Below are 22,903 nucleotides of genomic sequence, written 5' to 3'. Positions count from 1 at the left end.
TGCTCACTGTCCCTAACTCCATAGCTATTGCAAACAGCAGTGAGTAGAAGATGGTCTAAAATTGATTGTGGTGATGATTGTACAACTCTTCTTAATGTGATTGTACTATTGAATTGCACGATTTGCGAATTATATGCCAATAATACTGCTTAAAATTTAATTAAAAATATATCATCTAACTACCACAGATGTCCATGTGGCCAGTCAACTAGAAGAATCCTTATTTGTTCCCTTTCCAAAGAACAGTGACTCAACAGTATGTGGAAGCTATTTAACAGTATCATTCATATCACATGAAAGTAAACTTTTCTAAAAAAGATAATTTCTTAAACTTTTAAGTGGTAATTGTATTAAATCGAATCATTCCACTTGATCATTTTATTGCTACAACAAAACGGAGTATTACAATACTTCTCATTTCTGATTTTAATTGACTGTCTCATTCCTCATTCTGCTCATACATTTCAAGTTTTAATGCAAGAATAAAATAAGATACTTACCAAAAGAGCCCTTCCCCACACTATAATCAGAATAATGATCATAAGAGACCCATTCTCTCTTTGCATGTTCCGACTTATATATTAATTTTCCAAACCACTTTTTTAGGAGCTAATTCAGAGATCATACCATTCCATAGTTCAATCACTTTAAGCAGGATTGTACAATTGCTACCACAATAATTTCCAAAACATGTCCTTCCTTCTTGAAGTCCTTGATATCAGCTCCCCGTTTGTAACAACTTTGCAATAAAACAGATGCTGAATGGCCCACCATTCATAATAGTGGACTACAATTAGAGAAGTAGAGTAACAAATATGAAACACTACATCCACCAATCATTTTGCAATGACAGATTCCATGCTTTTTGTCAGGCATTTATACTCATACTAAAAAATATATTTAATGATTTTTCCTAAGTAGGGGCAACTATGGTCATATAACTTTGTGAAATAAAAGTTCCCTTTGTCAAGTTACTAAGGATAGCTTTAACATGATTACAGATAGGAGCTGTCAGACAGATCTTGTTTGAAAGCAACGATGTTTACTTTGGTTTTATGGACTATGCAAAGGCAATTACCAGTGTGAATTAAAACAAACCATGGAAAACATTATAAAGGATGAGAATTTCAGACCACTTCATTGTGTTCATGAAGAACCATAGTATTTTCAATCACCTCATATGCATGTGAAAGCTAGACAATGAATAAGGAAAACTGAAAAAGAATTGTATTTAAAATATGGTGTTGGTGAAAAATACTGAAAGTTCTGTGGGTGTGTTAGTCCTGGTAGACTAGAGAAACAAATCTGGGGTGACTCACATGAATAAGAAAGAGCTTTATTTATAAGAGCAATTGAGTATTGAGAAAACATCCCACCCCAGTCCAGATCAAGTCCATTAGTCCTATATTACCCCATAAGTCAACACTATGCCATAAATAATTCTTCAGACTCACACAGCCATGCAATGATACCGAATGCAGGAAGATCACAGGCCAGTGGGTGGAAAGTCCTGTGGATCCAGTGGCTGTCGAAGCCTTGCAGTGCTGGTGTGAGTCTCCACGTGGCTCCTCCAGATCCCAGGGCTCTAGCTGCAGCAGGGTAGCTCCATGTGGCTTCTCCTCAGTCTCACAGGGAGTGAGGGAGTGTCCCACCTCCACCAAGCTATTTATCTCCGTAGTGTCTCCAAATGAGCTCATCAAGCTGTGACCTGATTGACAGGCTGACCTCCACCCCTTCACTCTTAAGTCTCAGATTGGCAACAGTCACAGGGGACTACCAGAAGATCAAGCAAAACTCTCTTGGAAGCACAGCCAGACGTTTCTTTAGAAGCAAGGCTGGCGAGACTTCACATTTCACCTACTTTGGACATGTCATCGTGAGGGACCAATCCCTGGGAAAGGATATTATGCTGAGTAAAACAGAAGGTCAGAAGAAAAAGGAAGACACTCCATGGGATGAACTGACATAGTGCTGCAGCAATGAGCTCAAACATGACAGCTTTGAGGATGACACAGGATTGGGCAGTGTTCTGTTCTGTTGTACGAAGGGTTGCTTTGAGTCAGAACTGATGAGAGACACCTAACAACAACACCGTGAGCCATTTAACTGCTTTGCATGGATTATCTAGTTTAATTTGTAGAACAGCTGATTTTACACATGAATAAGCTTCTCTACAGAGAAGCTAAATAATCAGAGCAACAATAGAATCTGGTTTGTCTACAGCCTAATTCCATGGTCCACTACACCTGTACAAAAAGACTTCAAACAGTTCATCAAATTTTTTTCATTATATTTTTACAATTTTTATGCTGAATTAGCTAAATATTTACAGAGCAAATAGTCACTTTTACATTTAACAATTCGTACAAATTTTATTTCAACCACCCATTGCAATCTCCTCAATGTACTCTCACATGTCTCACTTTCTCCTGTGCTTCCTGTTTCCACTCATCCTTTTCCCCAACCTTCCCAACTCTGTCCTTGGGCGAAGGCTGCCCTTTCTGTCTGAAATGGTTCATTATTTTAACGTGAGGTAAGTTCAATTCCAGACATGAAGGGTCTTGAGGGTTCTATTAGTCTCTATCCAACAAAAAGCCTGGTCTCTTTTAGGATTTTGAGTTCTGTTTCATACTTTTCTTCCACTATTTTCAGGGTCTTCTAATAGGGTCCTTTTCAGAGCAGTTGGTAGTGATAGCTGGGCACCATCTAGTTCTTCTGATCTCAGGATGAGGAGACCAAGGTTTGTGTGGTTTATGAGTCCAGCGGACTAATTGTTTTCATGTGTCTCTCAATTTTCATTGTTCTTCTTTCCTACAGCTGAGGAGAGACCATGTTAGTTAGATGGCTGCTCAAATTTTATTCTCTTTCAATTCTGATTTTCTATGACGTTTTTAAAGCTCTCTCATATATTAACTCCCTGAGATAGAAAAACACAGTACCCTTCCCCTTCTCTTAATAAAAATTCTGTTAATATTTCGGAGTTGTAAAATAGAGTCATGTGATTCAAGAAGAGCCATCAACAGCTTGCTGCTCATAGACTCTCAAAGGGTAGGCATAGTTTGTTATTTGTGTCCTAAATTCCTTCTCATGTAAAGAGCATAGTGAGAAGAAGGGGACTTCCACAGCCAAGACACAAAAAATGGAAGGTCCAAAGGAAAGTCCTTATCCTTAAAGTAGAAAGAGACAAATAAAGGGCTTGCTTTCTAAGAGACCCGACTCCGTGAATGAAATGGAACTCGAGGAAAGGATGAAGTCCCCCTAAAAACCCACCTTGCCTAGGAAGCCAAGTCTACAAACCTACGGCCATCGGTAACGCCATACCGCAGGGTATGCGGTACATTGCCTCCAAGATGGCCACCAGTGATGTCCATCTCCAAGAGTCACACCCTTGTGCTGCATCAAGGTTGCTCTGTGTGACCAAGAGCCTGTAACGTAAGTGATAAGATGTCATTTCTGAAATCTGATTACAAAATATCATCACTTCCATTTTAGACTTGTGCTCTCGCGGTCTCATTCTGTCTCTCTGGTCTCGCAATTTCAGGCAGCCAGTTTCCATGTTGTCTGTCAGCAGCCCTGGAAGGGTCCACCTGGTGAGAAAGTGAAACTCACCTGTCTCCATGCTTGGAAGCAGATTCTCCAACCTGAGTCAAACCTGAAGATGACTCTGACACAGGCAACAGCTTGGCTGCAACCTCATGAGAGACCCCGAGCTAGAGTCATTCCACGAAGGTTCTCCCAGAGTCCTGACCTTCAGAAACTATGGGCTTTTCCCATTAACCTGTTTAGATGTGTGAGAGCCTAGATAACAAATGCAGTAGGGTGAGCCTTAACAACCAGAAAGAAAAGATGCGCCCAACAAATATGGCCATAAGCAGGAAAATGAATTTCGTCCTTCTTCTGCTTCAAGATCCCTAAAGCTCCCCCTCTGGTTCCGTGCTTGCACATCAGCTATTCTTTCTGCTGGCGGTGTGTCTTCTACCCGTCTGCCTTTCAGCTCTGGATTCAGATATGGCTCCTGCAGAATTCTCCCCTGGTCTCACCGATATGAATGGCTTTCTCTGCCAGGACCCCACTGTTCCTCCCCATCCCATGCATCCTTTCACCACAGCTGTGCTTTGTAATGCCCTGCATCCTTGTCTGCCCACCCAATTAGACTTCGGACAACTGGAGGGCAGGACTGACCCAGCATCTAGCTAAGTCCTTGGCACAGAGTAGGTACCCAAGAAAGTATAGAAGAAAGACACGGAGCTGTGAGGGAGGAGGATGCAGAAGGACTTTCTGGAGTTAAGAGCCCTACCGATCCCCCAAAGAAGAGACAAGCAAGTGCAAATGGCCTCCAGCCGGAAGCCCCCAGAAAGACTGGTGCACACAGGAAAGGCAGCTCCTCTTGGTTGGCTGGGGGCCCAGGACAGAATCACGGCAACCAAGCTATACTTCAGAGCAGGCTAAGGAGGGTGACCTGAGCCAGACCTGAGACTCACAAGCCAACTCTGGACAAGACAGCATCCAAGCATGTCTTGATACTATGCCAATCCAGTTGACCTTGGCCTAAAAGCCAGATTGCTTTTTTTAGGATCCAGACAGAGAGCTGTCATGAAATAAGGAGCCTGGGGCCAAGAATGTACTCAGCAGGGTCAGCCAGGCTAATCTGGGGCTCGGTGTAAGTTAATCAGAAACGAGGTTTCTAGAAGACGCTTAGGTCGAGAAATGGAGGGAGAGATCAGTGCATGGGAATGTTTCCTTTTCAGATTCCATCTGGGAATTTTTTTCTCACAGCTGCCACCAGGGGAAGGGAATTTTCCCCTCACACATTGGTCAAGATTTTTGTGTCTAAATCATTCAGCCATCTGAAATTTATTTTGATCAAAAGGGTGAGCTTGGGAATCCACTTTTCTGTATTTTTTTTCTTTGCTAATGTTACCTAGTTTCGACAGTTATTTGACTGGATGATTCCTCTTTCCCCCCACTGATTTGAAATGCCACTTTTATACTAAATTCTCATATATATTTGCATCTAAAAACAGCCCATTTAAAAAAATCTATCAAGATGTTGTTTAAAACATGGGATATTTGTAAACTAATACTTCTTCAAATATAATAAGTTACCCAAATTATGTTCATGTATGCTTTCACCATTATCCTGAAGTATATAGTAAAATGTGTAAGATGCGTTAAGCTGAATTTTCCCAAGGAAGGAGGACTTCCTGAGAACAGGGGCCTTCAGACTGGGAGCCCCTAAGAGTGCCTCCTCCCAGACTGGCCATTTCGTAAGAGCAGGGGTCCAGTGACCTCATCTACCAGGAGACCACTGCACCAGGTGAAAGGGCCCTTTGCCCTTACTGAGCCCTGGTGATGCTGTCCGATCGGCCTTCGGTTGCTAACTGTCAGGTCAGTGGTTCCAACGGCCAGCTGCTCCCTGAGAGGACGACGAGGCTGCCTGCTCCAGTAGAGATTTGCCGTCTCAGAAACCCTGCAGGGTTGGAATTGGCTCCGTGGCAGTGGGTTGTGGTTATAATTGTTGAGGCCGGCGAGTCTGGACAGAGGGTGCACCAGCTCAGTCAACCACTGGAGACTGCCCCGCCGTGGCCATTCTGTAGCCCTTGTCCACTCTTCCTTAACACCGTGTTCCTGGCCCTGGGCTCTCAGAATCGAAGGTGGCAGCGTGTGCTCTGAGCCAAATAAAAGTAATGGCCACTTCTGTCTGGTAGTCAGAACAGACATTCCTCAGCCCAAGAAGCAACCTGAGGGCGGAGGGAGGCCAGGCAGCTCAGCGCTCCAGTTCCCTCCTACACCAAGAGAAGGTTTCCGCCTTGACGCTCGGTGCCCGTTCTCTAGCACCCCGAGGTGCCCCTCTACCCCGTCACCACCCCGCCCCTGCCCCCTACCTTTCCTTTCCCAGCACTGCCAGCCAGCTTCTCCCTCTCTCGCTGTCTCCTGGAATATCCTGCTCCCCTCTTTATAAAACTAAGTGCACAGCCTCCTCAGACAGCTGAAGGATGGAGTCCAGCAGCGAGTGTTCTGGGCAGTGATTATCGCTGGGGCACTTGGACGTGGATAATGAACGAGAACTCAGATCCAAGTGTTTCAGTACCTGCACAAATGCCCTAAGTCATGGGACCTTCACTGCTCCCAGACTTTGGGTTAGCAAGAGTTGGTGATTAATATTTCCTAGGGAACAAATTAATACAGCATGCAATTACATGTTCTAGTTTAACAGCTTGGTTAAGGCCCACGTGAAAGCCACAGCCTCGGGGCTCCCTAACTGGGCTCGCTCTGGTGAGACTGGCGGCTCAGTTGCATAGTGGACGAGGAGGTAGCCAGCTGCCCTGCTCTGAGCCTGCCCCTGACCAGCACTGGGAGAGGTCCCAGGAGAGGAAGGAGCTGGGCAGTTAGGGTGCCAGATCGGGGTTAGAGCCGGGAGGGCATTTATTGCTCTGACTTCCTCCTCTTGAGAGTACCAGCAGCAGTCCCTGCTTCAAGGGTCGCCATAAGATGAAATTACAAACACACACCTGGCCCACTGTAGGCGCTCAATGAGTAGCATTTAGTATTCCCATCAAGTGAGCCAAGACCCGTTAGAATGGCCTTGCTCTACCTTGGAAAAATGTTGTGAGTTTAGCACAACCTATACTATCTGTAGCAATGAATTTTGGTCGAAAATTACACTTTTACAAAAGGTGTCATGTACCGTCTTCCTTCTCCTTTTATGCCCACTCTCCCCTCCCCGCCCACTGGGTAACCCATTATCTAAGAGAAAATATTTATTCTTTTCTGAGTACCCACTTCCAAGCCACTATGTGCACTAGCCCCGATTTCCTGTCTCCTACCCTCCAGTTGACACACAGGACCAGGGTGAGCTTTAGAAATGTTCACACTGCCCTGCTTCAAACCATCCACTGCTTTTCCATCTCTGAATAAAATAAAATTCAAAGTCCTTGCCATGACCTACAAGTGTCTACATGACCTGGTTCCTGGCTACTTCTCCAACCAGCCTTCCTCCTTGTACATTCTGTTCCAGCTCCCCTGGGCTTGCCTTTGCCCTAGCTCTTCATGAGGCTGTGCTTCATTCCTCTCCCAGGGTGGAACCAGGAGTTCACTCTCATCATACATGTCATGTCTTCAGAGAGTGGATGTCCCTAACCATGCAATGTAAACTCCACCCACTATTTCTCTCCCCTTCACAAGAACACATTTTACCTTCTGGACTCGCTGTCTTTGTTGTTAACCAGCCTACGTATGTGTGTGTGTGTGTGTGTGTGTTGCTTTTTAGCAAAGTGCTTTATATACATTACTTGATATCTCACCATGATATTATACAAAGATAATATACAGGCATACCTTGTTTTGTTGCATTTGGCAGATAGTGCATCTGTTATAAAATTTTTAAAAATCATTTTATCGGGGGCTCATACAGTTCTTATCACAATCCATCCATCCATCCATTGTGTCAAGCACCTTTGTACATATGGTGCCATCATCATTTTCAAAATATTTTCTTTCTACTTGAGCCCACCCACTGAGTTTTTCATGGGGTCATGCACTTGGTGAGAACTGGAACTCGTCTGGCTTGTTGATCTGCTGGGGCAGTATCTGGCATGGGGCTGTACCGGCTCAGTAAATCACTGGAGACTGCCCCACACTGGCTACTCCCTAGTCCTATCTGCTTTCCACTCTTTACAGGAGCAGAAAGAGACTACAAAGACATATATGACACAACTGCCAACCCAGAGAAGCTTAGTGCAGGAATCTCAGCGCTGCCAGGGCAGATGAGGGGTCTGGAGAGGTCCAGGCAGAGGTGTTCCAGAGGGAGTGGTCTGTCTGAAAGCCCAGAGAGCGCAAGGGCAGTGGGACAGTGGCCATCCCGAGAAGTTTAGTCCATGTCCAGTGGCCAGAGCTTGTGGAGAGTGTGGCCGGGTGGGAGGGAGAGAGACCATGCACGGTAAACAGCCTGAGTGCTGAGTCAAGGGAGGGGGGGTTTCTGTCTTCCACCAGAGGGGATTTCCTCCAGCCTAGGAATACCTGCCCTGTCAGAACTGTGGGAAAGAAGGAGGAGGTGGAGACTGCAAGCTTGACGTCAGGAAGAGGCTGGGGTCCCTGGGGGAGAGGCGATGGAGGCCTGCACTTAGTCTGTGGCAGGGACAAAGCAGTCACGGTAGGAAGGAGCCCCGCACTGTGCGAGCCGGTGGTCCTGCCTCCCAGCAGACCTCCAAATGGAGAAGGACGAAAGTGTGTTTAGAAATGCCCAGCAAGGTGTCTGAATTTTCTCCAATGGGACCAGAAGAACTAGGACTCACAAGATAATTTAGAAAAGTCGTCTACACAATGGTGAGCTCCCTCACTCCCGCACTCACTCACTGCCATGGAGTCCATTCTGACTCCCAGCCATCTTATTGGACAGGGTAGAACTGTCCCTGTGGGTTCCCGGGACTGTAACTCTTTACAGGAGTAGAAAAGCCTCTTCTTTTTCCCTCAAAGCAGCTAGCTGGTGGTTCCAAACTGGATAGCTGCCCAAAACTGGAGTTAAAGCGCTCCGGGCTGCTAGCCCAGCCCTGTCCGTTACCTCCCAACTGGCACATCCATGATGTCTTTCTGAGGCTTTGGCTGTTAGAGGGATAATGCACACACCTGATCATGTTTTTAGGGTTGACATCATACATGGTCTCAGGGAGTCCTGTGTGTCAACCCACTTAAGGGACAATGATGTTCAGTTACCCCAAATGGTGCTAGGGTTATAAACACTGGTCACAAAAATAAATGCATGGGAAGGTGAATCAATCATAAATATTTTAAATAGAAAAAGTGTAAATCCAACATCATAGGTTTGTTGTGTGAGCAGACTGAGCTAGTCTCTGTGAAAGCACCCACCAGTGTGTCTGATCTGTAGCTGTAAATCGTCATTGAGTAAGAGTTCGTTGCATAACCATCAACAAACATTGCTTGGACTTGACTGCATGGTGTACTATTTCTCACCCACACTCAGAATCCTATCCACCTATTACTTCTTCAGTGGGTACAATGGAACTGTAGTGCTGGAGAAGAATATTGAAAGAACCACGGGCTGCTAAAAGGACAGGCCAATCCGTCTTGGAAAAAGTAAGGCCACAGTGCTCCTTAGAGGCAAAGATGGCAAGGCTTGGTCTTACTTTAGACATGTTGTCAGAAGAGACCAGTTCCTGGAGAAGGGCATCAGCAGAGGGGCAGCAAATATGAGGAAGGCCCTCAAAGAGCTGGATTAACACTGTGGCTGCAACAGTGGGTTTAAGCATAGGAACAATTGTGGGGATGGCACAGGACCGGACAGTGTTCCATTCTGCTTTGCATAAGGTGGAAACGGGTCAGAAATAACTTGAGGACCCCTAGCAACAACCACAACATTACTCCTTCCGTCCCCTACCTTATACATACACCTACAACTAGCTCCATGCTGTGTATACATCCCTTCTCTGTCCAGAGAAGAGGGACACCTGTAGACACTTCAGTGCTAGGGATCACACTATGTAAACCAGGGGGGCCTCAAACTTTTTAAACAGGGGCCAGTTCACTGTCCCTCAGACTTTTGGAGGGCCGGACTATACTTTTAAAAAACTATGAACAAATTCCTAGGCACACTGCACATATCTTATTTTGAAGTAAAAAAACAAAATGGGAAAAAATACAAGATTTAAAATGAAGAACAAGTAAGGTTAAATCAACAAACTTACCAGTATTTCAATGGGAACTATGGGCCTGCTCTTTGCTAATGAGTTGGTCAATGTCCGGTTCCATATTTGTCACGGCTAGTCCTAACAAGCGATGCAAGTGTGCATCAGTTAGTCTAGCTCTGGTTGGAGATTTCAGACGCTTCATTCTGGAACAAGTCTGTTCTCAGACATCAGGGCTGCCACACATGGTTGCCATTTTGAGAGCATGGTTCCTGAGACGAGGATCTGTCTCCGAGGGGAGAGATGCATAGAAACTAGGAAGGTTGCTTGACTTGAATGCATCTTTCAGAGAGTCACAATTCTGCAGTGCAGTCAGTTCCATTTAGTGCACTGTATCCACATTTTCAATGGCAAGAGAACACGGGTTACGGAAAAGCTGCATGTCCTGTTCATGGAGATGAAGCTCTTTACATCTAAATTGGAACTCCTTTTGCAACTTTTCCAGTGAATCCACACGTGTTTTGTTTGGAAATGAACCAGTGGTTTTTCCGCTAACAGGTTTTGAATTGTGTGGGGATGGCAGAAATCTTCCTCCTTCCCTTGTTTGATGAGGAGCCTAATTTCACTTCAAATGCTTTCACGTGTGATTGCTTATCACAGACGAGCTTCCTCTTTCCTTGAAGCTGCACATTGACACTGTTGCATCTGTCAGAAAGGCAAGGTGCCATTTCCATTCTGCATCATTGAGCTCTGTTACTTCTTTGGTTTTTGAAAGCAGAAAAGCTGTAATCTGTGGAAGTAAGTCATAGAAATGTTTCAAAACTCTCCCTAGACTCATCCAATGGACTTCTGTGTGCGACAGAACATCTTCATAGGCAACATTTAGCTCAGACAGAAATTCCTGAAAATTGTCTGAGGTTTAGTGCATTTGCTCTAATGAAGTTAACACAAGATACCACAATTTTCATAACAGAGTCCCACTTCAGTGATTTACTACACAGCGCTCGTTGGTGGATGAGGCAGTGCACGGCTATTGGATGAGAATGGTTATGTTTGTCCATCTCTTGGTTAATGCGAGCAATTACTCCTTTCTTAGACCCCACCATGCTAGGAGCACTATCAGTTGTCACACTGGCTAGTTCAGCCCAGTTCGGCTCCAAATCATTCACAGTTTGGCAAACCTTTTCATAGATATCCTCTCCTGTAATTGTTCCTTTTGTGCTTTGCAGTGCAGCAAGCTCTTCTGTGACTTCAAAATAGTCATTCGTCCCACGAATAGAAATTAGAAATTGTGCAGAATCACGAACATCATTACTTTCGTCGAGTGCCAAGGAAAGTAGGAAAGTTTTTTGTGGTGTTTTGCAAATGCTGATGCAAATTGTCTCCCATTTCTTCAATCTTTCATGTAATTGTAGGTCCTGAAAGACTCACTGTACTAAATAAATCGGCCTTCTCTGGACACATCTCTTTGGCATCAGAAAGAAGGCATTCTTTAACAAATTCTCCCTCCACAAATGGTCTGCCAGTGCCTGCTATTAGCTTAGCAACTTGAAAACTTGCTTGCAGGGATTAAATATTTAGCTTCTTCTGCTTCACAAAAGTATTTTCTGAGTTGTCCATGTATTTTTCAGTTTTAATGTTTTATCTTTTCTCACTTCTCTGACCAATCATATTTATCTTTATGTTGAGTTTGATAGTGTCGATGCAAATTGTATTCTTTGAACACAGATACTATATTCTGGCATATCAAACACACAGCTTTTTCCTTGTACTACATGAAAAAGCATTCATAAATCCACTATTCTTTAAATATCCTACACTCTGAGTCAATTTTTCTCTTTCTTTATATCATTGTTTCTGAGGGATTCCAAATTGCTATTAGTAAAATACCAATATATGTGTGTGTGTATACATATATATATAGTGCTACAAAAATAATATACCAGCAATAAGTTTGCCCACACAGAGACATATAGACTGCACTGCCCATTAATGCAGTTTGATCAGTGTCCATCAATGCAGCCTTGCCAGTCCACGTCATTTCAGCCTCACCAGTTCCTATATTGGTGGAACTCCGGTTTTACCTCAGGCTCACACTGGTGTGGTGCAGAAACCAGCACGATTACAGAGCCAGTTCCTCTACCACGTTTCCAGTTCACACTACCCTGTGGGAACCGCACTGTGATCTGTGAACTCGCACAGCAATCTGATCGCATGGGTGAGAAGACCCATGTGATCAGATTCCACTGCAGGAAAAAAGAAGGCACGTATGGCTTTTTTCTTCCGAATCTAATGCGAGTTCAGCCAAAGAAGCATATGGATGAACTGGCACTGCTCAGAGATCGTAACAGTGTGAACCGGGGCTTACACAGCACACAACATACAACATCATACACAACTGAATAGCAATCAGAATATAGATGCACTTACTGTCAATTAAATTGAGTTTCCTACTCCTCGGCTGTTTGCAGAGCCGGATTAAGTTCCCATGGGGCCCTCCTTGGCAGATTACCAGTTTGGGTCCCCATGTGATAACACTGACCACTGACCACTGAGCACTATTTGCATTACGTCTAAGCGCTGACAATTTGCATTAGCCCAGAATGCTGGCTGTTTGCGTTATCACTGTGACGCAACCCCTCTAGAAACCACTGGCAACCAACCAACCAGCTTAAAAAAAAAAGACGTCCTAAATTCAGAAAAAAAGGCCCTTAACCTCTAAAAAGGCCCTATTAATTGCAAAATTTAAAAATATACCTCATGCCTTTTGCCTTGGAAAGAACCTGGAAACAAGATGGGTCCCCAGCAGCTCTCCTGGAGCCACCCGCGAAAATTGGGCCAGGGTTCTGGTTTTTGCCGCGGGTGCTCAAACCTGCACAGTCTGATCCGGAAATACGGCCTCAGTATGTGCCGTCAGTACGCGAAGGACATCGGCTTCATCAAGCTGGACTAAGTTATCTTTGGATGGACTATATCCAAGCAGCTACCCAACAGAAGAAACAATGCCAACTATTTGTACATAAAACTTTAAAAATTCAAGTCTGAACAAAAAAATCCTAGCTTGTTCTTGCTTGTCCGATCACACCTGAGACTGAGAGGAGGAGGCGAGAGACAGAGAGAAGGCGGGGAGTCAGGGAGTGGGGCGCACATCCCACACATGCGCACTGCGGGCCAGCAGGAGTTGGCTGCTAAGCAGGACAAGCAACACCAACAAAAACACCCGGCGGGCGGGATAAATATCCTCAGTGGGCCGCATGTGGCCCACGGGCGTAGTTTGAGAACCCCGGGTGTAATCTATGTTAAGGAGCATAGATTATAAATTCATTTGAAAAATCGACTGTAGTAAGTTAAAGATTCATACTATAAACCATACCCAAACCAAATTGACGCCTTCGAGTTCCTTCCACCCCATAGGGCAGAATAGAATGGCTCTGGTACACAACGCAGAGCATTTTCTTGTGTCTTTGAATCCTTAGTAAATTTTGTCTCAATGTCAGACATTATGAATTTTATCTTCATGCATACTGGATTTTTTGTAGTCTTTAAAATATTGTGGCACTTTTCCTGGGATGAAGCTCATTGGAAACAGTTGTTAGGCAGCTCTCAAACAATGTTTAGTCCAGGACAACTAAAGAAAACCTTTCGTATTGCTCTACCAGGGCTCCAAGAGCATGAGGTTTTCCACCTGGCTGGTGGGAGCAAGCCCTATTCTTGGCCCTGTGTGAGTGCCCAGTACTGTTTGTTCCTCTTCCCTCCAGAATTCTCACAAGCATGTGCTGCCGGTTCTCAGGGGAAACACCGAGAAGACCCTCTTTCTGGACTGCTCCCTCTCTGCTACCCTGCTCCACAAACTCATGGCCTTAGTGCCCTGGACTCTCAGCTGCATGTCCTCAACCCAACGTGTCTGCCGGGCTTCACCAGAGCTCCTTCTTTCGGTGCCTGTTGTACAGTCTCTCTCCGGCTCAGTTTGCTTTCCATTGATCAGGGTCACTTGCCGCCATTGCCTAAAAGCCAGTGTCTTGAAAGACATTGTTTCATATCTTCCTTTCTCCCTTTATCTTACTGTTGTTTCTGATCCCTGTTACTCCAGCTCCATTGGCAGCAAAAGTCTTCCTCAGCCAATAGTTTGGCCAATCTGTGAAAACAAATTTAAGTGTTTCACAATCACTGAACGGATGAAAATCAGACTCTTTAGATGTAACCACGCAATGGAGTGGCAATGCTTTCACTGAGAATGACGCTGAAGAATCACTTGAATTACTCAAAGGAAACTCAAACTCACTGCCACCGGTCGATTCTGACTCATAGGAGGGAGTACACCTGCCCCTGTGGGTTTCCAAGATTAGAAACATTTGTGGGAGTAGACAGTCTCATATTTCTCCTGAAGGGTCACTAGCAGGTTTCAATCTCTGACCCTGTGGTTAGCAACTTAGTGCATGACCCACTATGCCACCAGGGATCAGATTATTATTATTTTTCAAATAACAAAAATGTCTCAGTGTCCTATATTTCTGAGAAGGCCCTCACTGAGATGGATTGGCACAGTGGTGACAACAATGGCCTCAAGCACAGGAACAAGTGTGAGGATGGCACAGTGTTTCATTCTGTTGGGCTTAGGGTTGCTATGGGCGAGAACTGACTCTATGGCACCCAACAAGAAGAACATACTTCTGGGAGAGAGAAAGGCTGTTCCCAAGTAATTCTGTGGAATGGGATGCTCTCCCTTTCAGCACTAATTTTTACCCTGATCCCAAGAATAATGAGACTCCCCAGTCCTATTTTCTGTTTCCTTCTGTTTCCCCAACTACTAAACAGAGTAAGCCAGCATTCCCTGTAAGGCGTACCACCTCCGCTGTGCACCCCCACACCCCAATCGTTTGGGAAGCAAACGTGGTCATGGAGTTGAGGCTGGAAGAAGTGAACAACAACAAAAAGTTGCTGAACTGGTTCTCCCAGTTCTCAAGTTCAAGAGATTTAGCCTCCAATAAAATGAAGCTGTTATCACTCTCTTCACCCCCAAATTATTTGTCACGTGCTGTTTCTGACAGCATTACTGCCCCACCAATTGCCTATCCTTTCATCCAGCAGCCCTGATCTTAGGGTTTGGAGCCAGGGAAAGAAACCCTCTGAGGACACTTTAAGGCTGTCGAGGACTGGAGGACTCTAAAGAGAACAGAGGCTCACTGAACACACACACACCCCTACGCCTCACTTACCAGCTATCTTGTTATCTGGCATCTCACACTTTAAAAAGTGTGTTAAGCATTGGACTGCTAAGCGTGAGGTCAGTGATTCCAATGGGCCAGCCCCTCCACAGGAGAAAGGTGAGGTTATCTACTGCTGTAAAGATGTATTGTCTTGGAAACCCCACAGAAGAGTTCTATTCTGTCCTTGAAGGTCTCTGCGAGTTGGAAACAACTCAATGGCAGCGGGTTGTGCTACTACTGTACTATTTTGCATATTAACGGCGCACCTCTGGCAATAGCAAATTAGCAAAGGTTCCAGGAGAGTAATGATGGCTGTGATCAATAAGTCTATGTATAACTGTGCTGAGTCGTTGTTCTCATTGGCTGGCAGTTATGTAACAATGTAGTCATCCTCCATGTTGTCTTCTGGTGTGCTCATCTTCCATTTTCACATAACCCAGATTTTTGCATAATAACCTGACTTTTGGAACCTCACCAGGTTGACCAGTGAAGAGTGGCCACATACTAAACCAAACTCACTGCTATTGAGTCACTTCTGACCCAAAGCAACCCTGCAGGACAGGGTAGAACTGCCCCTGTAGGCTTCTGAGATTGGTAACCCTTTTCTTTGTCATTTTATTGGGGCGCCCACAACTCTTATCACAATCCATACATATATCAATTGTATAAAGCACATTCGTACATTTGTTACCCTCATCATTCTTAAAACATTTTCTTTCCACATAAGCCCCTGGCATCAGCTCCTCATTTTAAGCCCTCCCTCCACGCTCCCCCCTCCCTCATGAGCACTTAATAATTTATAAATTATTTTGTCATAACTTGTACTGTCCAATGTCTCCCTTTACCCACTTTTCTGTTGTCCATCCCCCAGGAAGGAGGTTATATGTAGATCTTTGTAGTTGGCTCCCTTTTCTACCCAACCCTAGCTTGACCCTCCTGGTATCGCCACTCTCACCACTGGTCTTGAAGGGATCATCCGTCCTGGATTCCCTGTGTTTCCAGTTCCTATCTGTACCAGTGTACATCCTCTAGTGTAGCCAGATTTGTAAGGTAGAATTGGGATCATGATAGTGGGGGGAGGAAGCATTTAGGAACTAGAAGAAAGAAATATTTCATCATTGCTACACTGCACCCTGACTGGCTCGTCTCCTCCCCGTGACCTTTCCGTAAGGGAATGTCCAGTTGCCTACAGATGGGCTTTGTGTCTCCACTCTGAACTCCCCCTCATTCACAATGATATGATTTTTTGTTCTTTGATGCCTGATGACTGATCCCTTCGGGACCTCGTAATCACACAGGCTGGTGTGCTTCTTCCATGTGGGTTTTGTTGCTTCTGAGCTAGATGGCCACTTGTTTACCTTCAAGTCTTTAAGACCCCAGACGCTATATATTTTGATAGCCAGGCACCATCAGCTTTCTTCATCACATTTGCTTATGCACCCCCTTTGTCTTCAGCAATTGTGTCGCTGTTAACTGTGTCAGGAGATTGTTAACTCTTTACAGAAGTAGGAAGCCTCATCTTTCTCCCATGGGGCAGTTGGTGGTTTCAAACTACTAACCTAGTATTTATCAGTTCAACAAGTAACCCACTGTACCATCACAGTTCTGGGTATATACAGGGGCTTCAAAAGCTTTCCTTGTCAAAAAGTTCCACTGCCTTTTAGTTGTGTCTTTGTGTATATACATGCGTATGTGTATTCTCTGAGAATAAACACAGAGACATATTATGTATTTTTTAATATTTTAAAGTTCTAGACACATAGACATATGTCTAGATCCTTAAAAATTCATAGAAAATTGAATGGAAAGATAATGGAATTTTTCAACAAATCTTTTATGCACTACCTGTATTATTTTAAAATAAAGACAAATAAGTAATATTAGAAGTAAGAAACAAATGCCAAGAAGTAAACTGAATTTCAAAGTAAAGATCTAAGATAGGGAAGTTAAGTGGGTTCCTAATAGGGGATCAGGGTACTCATTTTGTATAGCTGACTCCAACAACAAGGTCGAAGCCTCAGGCATTGCCCAGACTCAAAGGGTGGGGGAGGGAAGGCGTGTGTAACACCCTTATCTCAAGGACACCCAAGTATTCCTTCCACAGGTCTTTACACTCTTCTAAGCCTCTCCTCCTACAAGTAGCTTTGTGCTGTGCTCCTGCGACACACTGCTGAACTGGCCCACGACAGTGCTTCTTAGAAACCAAAGGCTGATTTACTACAAGAAGGCCCATTTTTACAAGTAAACCAAAGTCCAACCTCACTGCCATCAGGTGAAGGGTTTCTGAGACTGTAAATCTTCATAGCAGTAAGTAGTCTCAGCTGCCTCCTGAGGAGCTTCTCCTGGGTTTCAATGGCTGACCTTACAGTTGACAGCCCAACAATTCAACCACAGTGCCGGCAGGGTTTGAGATGACCGCTGTACTGTCAGAGTATTCAGGAGGTCATTCATCCATAGGGGAACAACGAGTGGGATTTAGGAAAAGAGGCTGACAGGAGGATTTCATTTTCTACTACATACGGCTCTGTATTTTTATTATTATTAATAGCAAAACATTAAACAAAATGAATCTGGTTAAAGGAATAGTAAACAATGTCTCCCATTGCATAAAGGACTCGGAAAAAACAAATATATCAACTCAAACATTTAAAACAAATGTTAGCAAGCCTATGCTGTAGCCTCAGGGATTCTCTGCAGCCTGCAGCACTGTAGAAGCTAGAGGAGCCCTGGTGGCCATAGCGGTGTTACCTGCTGGAGTGCTAACAGCAAGGTCAGAAGCAGCCACTCCTCTGGGGAGAGATGGGACTTTCTACTCCCGTTAAGAGTTACCATCTCAGAAACTCACAAGGCCAAGTCTACCCTTGTTTTATAGGGTCGCTATGAGTCTCGATAGCAGAGTGTGGTTTTGGAGAGTGGAAGCTAAGGGAGGAAATAAGAAAGAACTGGAATCCATGGTCTAAGTTTTGTTCTCTTGAAAATAGATAGTGAGACTTTTTCTCCCACTTCACACCCCCTCCCAAGCAGGCAATGATATGGTAGAGAGGTTCAGAGGGATCTGGTAGGCTTCTTCACTCCATTAGCAAATAAGAAAGCTGAGGCCACTACCGATCAGGAAGTAGAAAATCATCCCTGAACTTCACAACGGGTTTACTTGTTGCTTTTGAAGCAAGCATTGGGTGGCCCACTATGACCCATCAAGCTTTCTATTAAAACAAAGAAAATCAAAACCATTGCATCGATTTCATTCCAATTCACACTGATCATGTCGGGCAGAGCGTAACTGGCACACAGGCTTTCCAAGGCTACCGTCCCTATGGGAGCCGGCTGCCACTCCTTCTCCCTCTAAGCGGCTGATTGGGATGAAGCACTTTTTGGATGCCACTTGAAGTGCCTCACTAGGGCGCTTTTTTCTTACCACCTCCCCCACCCCCCCACCCCCCCCAAAAAACCACAAGAAAACAAATTGCGAGCCCATACCATGGAGTCAATTCCAACTCCTGCAACCCTCTAAGATGGAGAAGACCCTACAGGAAAGAACTCCTCAGAGTTTCCCAGATTATAAATCTTACGGAGAACAGAAAGTCTCTTCTTTCTCCTGAGGAGCACTGAGGCAGTTCGAACTGCTGAACTTGTTGTCTTCGAAATTAGCACCCCAATGCATTAGCAATGATCAAGTGGGAGGTGAAAATAGGTTTGATGCCAATGCACGGTCTTAGTCACATCCACTCTGTCAGAAGGTCTTTCTCTCGGAAAAGCAACCAGAAGTGTGTTTGGATAGGAAACCTCGCCTTCCTACTGGTCTTGATGGGATCACTTGAAGATGTCAACAGAAATGAGAGAGGCTGTTATGCAACAGTTTGGGAGGTGAAAGTGTTGTGGAGCCTCAGCAAATGAGAGGGCCAACTCAACCCCGGAACACGGCAAGAATGTTGAGCTAGCAACCACACCCCGGTGGGTGGTTCCCCCATCCAGGACGGAGTCAGAATGAGCGGAGGGCAGAGTCTCCTTCCACGGTGGCAGCTGAATGATGTCCAAAGGAAACAGTCACATGAGGAGCTGCTTTTGCTCAAGCTGGGACAAGCTGTAACTGCACACATGCACTAGGGCTCCTTCAATACCAGTGCTGTGAGTTCTATTAAATTAATTTTTTTCAACTAGGTTAAAAAGCAAAAACACTTAAAATGTCACAGTTATGCTGGAAACCAGGTTGGCTGTTCCTCAAATGGTTTAGCAGTGACAAGCTTATCAAGCAATTCCAGTTCTAGGAATATACCCAAGAGCATTGAAAACATGTCCACATAAAAACCTGGACACGCTGCCTCATCTGGCGATGCTGTGCAGAGGCATCTAAATGGTCCAGCTTCAGGGCACATCCTCTAGCAAAACTAGACTGGTAATAGAATGGGCTACCTTTTCTATCCAGAAAAGCACCAACATCAGCATGTGGTGTGTGCCCACACTGGCTCTGCTCCGTCCTGTGAGAGCTAAGGTTCTCAGGAGGCTGTCCAGGACAACAGTACGTCAGGAGGTCCTGTGGTGGTGCTAACCATGTCCAGGACACAATTGAGCGTGCTTCCCGGAGGAGCAAAAATTGTGGTGAACGTATTGGAGGCACAAACACAAAGTCAAAAAGCTAAATAAATTAAATACAAATGAAGCTTTTTTTGGATAAACAAATCAAATTATAAAAAATAAATTGGACACAAATGTGCACAGCATCATTATTCATGATAGTTTTAAAAAAAGGAAACGGCCCAACTGTCCATCAACAAATGGATAAACAAGATGTATACTGCTGTTGTTGTTAGGTGCTGTGGAATCATGGCAGCGTAATGAACAACAGAACAGCACACTGCTCCGTCCTGCGCCATCCTCACAATTGTTATGTTCACGCCATCGTTGCAGCCATGTGTTAATACATCTGGTCCTCTTTTTCTCTGCTGTTCTACTTTACCACGCATGATGTCCGGGGATTGCTCTCTACAGATAACATCTCCAAAGGATGTGAGACCTGAAGTCTTGTCATCCTTGCCTCCAAGGCATATTCTGGTGAGAGGATACAATCCTGAAGCACACCTTCTTGACTTTGAACCATGCCGGCCTTATTCCCCTTGTTCTGTTCGCACAGCTGCCTCTTGATCCATGTACACGTTCCGCATGACACAGTTAAGTGTTCTGGAGTTCTCATTCTTTGCATTGTGGTCTGTACTTTGTTAGATCTACAGAGTTACATGCCTTTACGTAGTTGATAAAACACAAGTAATCATTTTGGTTAATTCCACTGGATTGGACAACCTATTCCTTCTTCGCCGTCTGTTCTGAGTCTGGAAGCTCCGCTGAAACTTGTTCCCTTTGGGTGACCCTGGTGGCATGTGAAATCCCAGTGACCTAGCTCCCAGCATCACAGCCACACACAAGCCACCGCAGTAAGGCAAACTGACAGACAAGTGGTGGAATACATTTATACTTTTATATATGGTAGAATATTGTTCAGCTATAAAAAGAAACAAAACATTGATAGATGCTACAGAAAGGGTGAGCCTGCAGCCTGCACAGAAAAAGAGACTGCTCACCAAAGGCCACATAAAGCATGACTTGTGAAAGGCCCCCAATAGGCAAATTCAAAGAGACAGGATGTAGATTTGTGATTTCCAGAGAAATGTGTGGAAAGGAGGAGAAAGGTGAAAGATTACTAATGTGCATAAGGTTTGGGGTGTTTTTTGTTTTGTTTTGTTTGACTAATAAAAATATACTAGTGGGGAGAGGAGGGAGGGGAAAAGAGAGGAGCTGATCCCAAGGACTCAAAGGAAAGTAAATGTCGAGAAAAGAATGATGGAGTATATGTATGAATATGTCGGATACAATTCATGTATGGATTGTAACAAGAGTGGTAAGAGCCCCCAATAAAATGATTGTAATATATATATATACTATTAGATCATGGTAATTATTACTACATAGCTATGTTGAATATGCTAAAATCACTAAATTGTATATTTCAAAAAGGTGGGTTATATATGGCATGTGAATTATATCCCAATACATACACTATAGAAAATAATAAAATAGCCCCTAACTATTAATGCAATGGTTTGTGGGGAGCAAGGCTGGGGGTTGGGGGAGGTGTTCATCTTTCCTACTTTCCTGTTACCGATACTTCCCGAATGGATGCTCTGACATCACGGGCATTCTGTCGAACTCCAATTCAAGCTCCATTGAGTAAATCAGGTATTGTAAGTGCAGTTTCCTTGTATGTAAATTGGGGTTAGTGCTTACCTCTAGGGCAGTTGTGAGAATTTAATAAGGTAATGATATAAAGCATAGGTTTCCAAACTTATTTGGCCTACTGTGCTCTTTTCAGAATAACACCCCCCCCATTAAAAACCTTTGTCCTATATCCCATAATCCAGGATAAAATGAAGGTATCTGCTTATGCAGCCCCCCTCGACTGGTCCAGTGCCCCCTCCCCAGGGGTGGTATCACCCACTTTGGGAAACACTGATGTCAAGGATTTATTAAGCTGGCATAGAAATTTATTAGCCTGGCATAGTAATCAACACTCAGGAGACACTTTGTAATTAAACATCCAAGGCGGGAAAAGAATATTATCAATTACTATAACTAATACTCACATAGGTGCTTTATATATTTTAATGTATCTAATTCTTACAACTACCTTGTGAGGTGTATATGCTCAACTCCATCTTTCAGATCAATATTTACTGTGGAATGGATAAACACTTGCAGGGGGATGGGATCTGTAGATTTATTAGGAATTTAGGAGCAGTGGAAGATGGCCTGAAGAGGCCATTCATGGAGGAAGTGCCTGGGGAAAAAAGAAGATAGGAAAGGGCGGGAGGACATTTCAAGTATAAAGGAAGTTATCAAACAAAGAGGTGGGAAGTAAACATTCGTTATTTTTTGTACTTTTCCACACCTTAGTAATAATTAATAAAATTTTAAATAATTAACTGCTGTGTCATGGAAAGTACTATTTTTTTTAGTTTTTGACATTCTTATGTTTATAAACCATGGGACTTCAAAACGCTCGTGGAAAAAATAGGCTTTTTGAAGTACTCATATAAGAAATATTTGCTAGTTAAAAGAATGAGTAAAAAAATCCCTGGTAGCAGAGTGGCTACAGGTTGGACTGCTAACTGCAAGGCTGGCAGTTTGAAACCAACAGGCGCTCTGTGGGAGAAAGACCAAGACGGCTTTCTACTACTATAAAGAGTTACAGTTTGGAAATTCCCCCCCTCCCCATAGGGTCGCCATGGTAGCAGTGAGTTTGTGAAACAAAACTAAAAAAAAGAAGAAGGGAATGAGTAAAGCCCATTTTCTTTATGCGTTCTAAAATAAATGGTAGTGTTTTCTTTCAATTTCCCGTTTTCATTACGACTTGTGAAATTTTCCCGTACGGCTTTACCTAACTTCTCGCCACAATTGCCTAATTATTCCATCGCAGAAATATTCCATGATGCATTTATCCTTTCTCCTGTTGTCCTGTCTCATCGCTCTGGAATCGTGGAAACTCCGTGCACAGCACACGGAAGGCGAGAAGCACCGAACCGCCCACGCCCCAATTCTCCATCCCCTACCTATCTCTCTGGCAGGCCTGGCTGCCAGCCCTGCGAACTCGGGACACGCCTCTTCACACCATTGTTCGAGGGGTACTCTGAGGCAGACACCAGGAAGCTGAATTCCTGCATCACAAAATCAATTTTCTAAAAGTACATCAGAGAAGAGGCAAGCTCCTCATTCCCATTCGGCTTACGGACACGAATCCAGGAGACATTCACTTGACCCCCGGGGCTGGAACGCGCGGCACCTCCTGCGCGCATGCGCGGGCCCGTGCAAGCTTCCGGGCTAGCCAGTGAGGTGCGAGGGTGCCGTGACCTACGACCCTCCCTGCACGCGCTCTGGCTCCGCCTCGCTGCCCGTTCATTGACAACCCCCTAAGCGATCACGTGAAAGGGGCATGCTCGGCTCAGACGTCATCCAAGCGCGGCCCAATAGGAACCTCTGTTTATGCCTGGGTCATCCGCATATTCACGA

General features: G+C 44.5%; 1 long non-coding RNA gene across 1 annotated transcript; it reads right to left on the bottom strand.

The window, feature by feature from the left end:
* Positions 1-1,352: 1,352 nt before the first annotated feature.
* LOC142445215 (uncharacterized) lies at positions 1,353-22,675 on the bottom strand. The gene is made up of 4 exons (XR_012783998.1): positions 22,447-22,675; positions 9,702-13,776; positions 3,298-3,425; positions 1,353-2,817 (listed from the first exon to the last, which is right to left on the bottom strand). It is a non-coding gene; the product is annotated as an uncharacterized LOC142445215 (long non-coding RNA).
* Between the last annotated feature and the right edge of the window lie 228 nt (positions 22,676-22,903).

Source organism: Tenrec ecaudatus, chromosome 4 (genome assembly GCF_050624435.1).
Source record: "Tenrec ecaudatus isolate mTenEca1 chromosome 4, mTenEca1.hap1, whole genome shotgun sequence".
NCBI classification, from domain to species: Eukaryota; Metazoa; Chordata; class Mammalia; order Afrosoricida; family Tenrecidae; genus Tenrec; species Tenrec ecaudatus.
This window is presented reverse-complemented; position numbering and strand designations above follow the sequence as displayed.